The sequence below is a fragment of the Salmo salar genome, unplaced genomic scaffold (assembly GCF_905237065.1).
Source record: "Salmo salar unplaced genomic scaffold, Ssal_v3.1, whole genome shotgun sequence".
NCBI classification, from domain to species: Eukaryota; Metazoa; Chordata; class Actinopteri; order Salmoniformes; family Salmonidae; genus Salmo; species Salmo salar.
In genome coordinates, this window is record NW_025548454.1 from 1 (window position 1) to 2,500 (window position 2,500).

Sequence of the window (2,500 nt, forward strand, 5' to 3'; positions counted from 1 at the left end):
TCCGTAGGTGAAGCTAGTGTCTGTCTGTGTGTTTTACCTCCGGGCACGCTGTACCAGGCCTCTCCCTAGGTGAAGCTAGTGTCCGTAGGTGAAGCTAGTGTCTGTCTGTGTGTTTTACCTCCGGGCACGCTGTACCAGGCCTCTCCCTAGGTGAAGCTAGTGTCCGTAGGGTGAAGCTAGTGTCTGTCTGTGTGTTTTACCTCCGGGCACGCTGTACCAGGCCCCTCCATTGGTGAAGCTAGTGTCCGTAGGTGAAGCTAGTGTCTGTCTGTGTGTTTTACCTCCGGGCACGCTGTACCAGGCCTCTCCCTAGGTGAAGCTAGTGTCCTAGGTGAAGCTAGTGTCTGTCTGTGTGTTTTACCTCCGGGCACGCTGTACCAGGCCTCTCCCTAGGTGAAGCTAGTGTCTGTCTGTGTGTTTTACCTCCGGGCACGCTGTACCAGGCCTCTCCTAGGTGAAGCTTGTCCTAGGTGAAGCTAGTGTCTGTCTGTGTGTTTTACCTCCGGGCACGCTGTACCAGGCCTCTCCCTAGGTGAAGCTAGTGTCTGTCTGTGTGTTTTACCTCTGGGCACGCTGTACCAGGCCCCTCCTAGGTGAAGCTAGTGTCCGTAGGTGAAGCTAGTGTCTGTCTGTGTGTTTTACCTCCGGGCACGCTGTACCAGGCCTCTCCCTAGGTGAAGCTAGTGTCTGTCTGTGTGTTTTACCTCCGGGCACGCTGTACCAGGCCTCTCCCTAGGTGAAGCTAGTGTCTGTCTGTGTGTTTTACCTCCGGGCACGCTGTACCAGGCCCCTCCCTAGGTGAAGCTAGTGTCTGTCTGTGTGTTTTACCTCCGGGCACGCTGTACCAGGCCCCTCCATTGGTGAAGCTAGTGTCCGTAGGTGAAGCTAGTGTCTGTCTGTGTGTTTTACCTCCGGGCACGCTGTACCAGGCCTCTCCGGTGAAGCTAGTGTCCGTAGGTGAAGCTAGTGTCTGTCTGTGTGTTTTACCTCCGGGCACGCTGTACCAGGCCCCTCCATTGGTGAAGCTAGTGTCCGTAGGTGAAGCTAGTGTCTGTCTGTGTGTTTTACCTCCGGGCACGCTGTACCAGGCCCCTCCATTGGTGAAGCTAGTGTCCGTAGGTGAAGCTAGTGTCTGTCTGTGTGTTTTACCTCCGGGCACGCTGTACCAGGCCCCTCCATTGGTGAAGCTAGTGTCCGTAGGTGAAGCTAGTGTCTGTCTGTGTGTTTTACCTCCGGGCACGCTGTACCAGGCCTCTCCCTAGGTGAAGCTAGTGTCTGTCTGTGTGTTTTACCTCCGGGCACGCTGTACCAGGCCCCTCCATTGGTGAAGCTAGTGTCCGTAGGTGAAGCTACTGTCTGTCTGTGTGTTTTACCTCCGGGCACGCTGTACCAGGCCCCTCCATTGGTGAAGCTAGTGTCCGTAGGTGAAGCTAGTGTCTGTCTGTGTGTTTTACCTCCGGGCACGCTGTACCAGGCCTCTCCCTAGGTGAAGCTAGTGTCTGTCTGTGTGTTTTACCTCCGGGCACGCTGTACCAGGCCTCTCCCTAGGTGAAGCTAGTGTCCGTAGGTGAAGCTAGTGTCTGTCTGTGTGTTTTACCTCCGGGCACGCTGTACCAGGCCCCTCCCTAGGTGAAGCTAGTGTCTGTCTGTGTGTTTTACCTCCGGGCACGCTGTACCAGGCCTCTCCCTAGGTGAAGCTAGTGTCTGTCTGTGTGTTTTACCTCCGGGCACGCTGTACCAGGCCCCTCCATTGGTGAAGCTAGTGTCTGTCTGTGTGTTTTACCTCCGGGCACGCTGTACCAGGCCTCTCCCTAGGTGAAGCTAGTGTCTGTCTGTGTGTTTTACCTCCGGGCACGCTGTACCAGGCCCCTCCCTAGGTGAAGCTAGTGTCTGTCTGTGTGTTTTACCTCCGGGCACGCTGTACCAGGCCTCTCCCTAGGTGAAGCTAGTGTCTGTCTGTGTGTTTTACCTCCGGGCACGCTGTACCAGGCCCCTCCATTGGTGAAGCTAGTGTCTGTCTGTGTGTTTTACCTCCGGGCACGCTGTACCAGGCCTCTCCCTAGGTGAAGCTAGTGTCTGTCTGTGTGTTTTACCTCCGGGCACGCTGTACCAGGCCCCTCCATTGGTGAAGCTAGTGTCTGTCTGTGTGTTTTACCTCCGGGCACGCTGTACCAGGCCCCTCCATTGGTGAAGCTAGTGTCTGTCTGTGTGTTTTACCTCCGGGCACGCTGTACCAGGCCTCTCCCTAGGTGAAGCTAGTGTCTGTCTGTGTGTTTTACCTCCGGGCACGCTGTACCAGGCCCCTCCCTAGGTGAAGCTAGTGTCTGTCTGTGTGTTTTACCTCCGGGCACGCTGTACCAGGCCTCTCCCTAGGTGAAGCTAGTGTCTGTCTGTGTGTTTTACCTCCGGGCACGCTGTACCAGGCCCCTCCCTAGGTGAAGCTAGTGTCTGTCTGTGTGTTTTACCTCCGGGCACGCTGTACCAGGCCCCTCCCTAGGTG

At 56.3% G+C, this 2,500-nt stretch overlaps 1 long non-coding RNA gene across 3 annotated transcripts; it reads left to right on the forward strand.

Annotated features, from left to right (window-relative positions):
• The first annotated feature begins 282 nt into the window (after positions 1-282).
• Positions 283-1,516, forward strand: LOC106594915 (uncharacterized). Of its 3 annotated transcripts, none has more exons than XR_006763557.1 (4): positions 283-313; positions 958-1,100; positions 1,201-1,324; positions 1,425-1,516. It is a non-coding gene; the product is annotated as an uncharacterized lncRNA (long non-coding RNA). The 3 variants fall into 3 exon arrangements; XR_006763558.1 differs by lacking the exon at positions 283-313 and adding an exon at positions 756-798; XR_006763556.1 differs by lacking the exons at positions 283-313; positions 958-1,100 and adding an exon at positions 793-860.
• Positions 1,517-2,500: the final 984 nt, after the last annotated feature.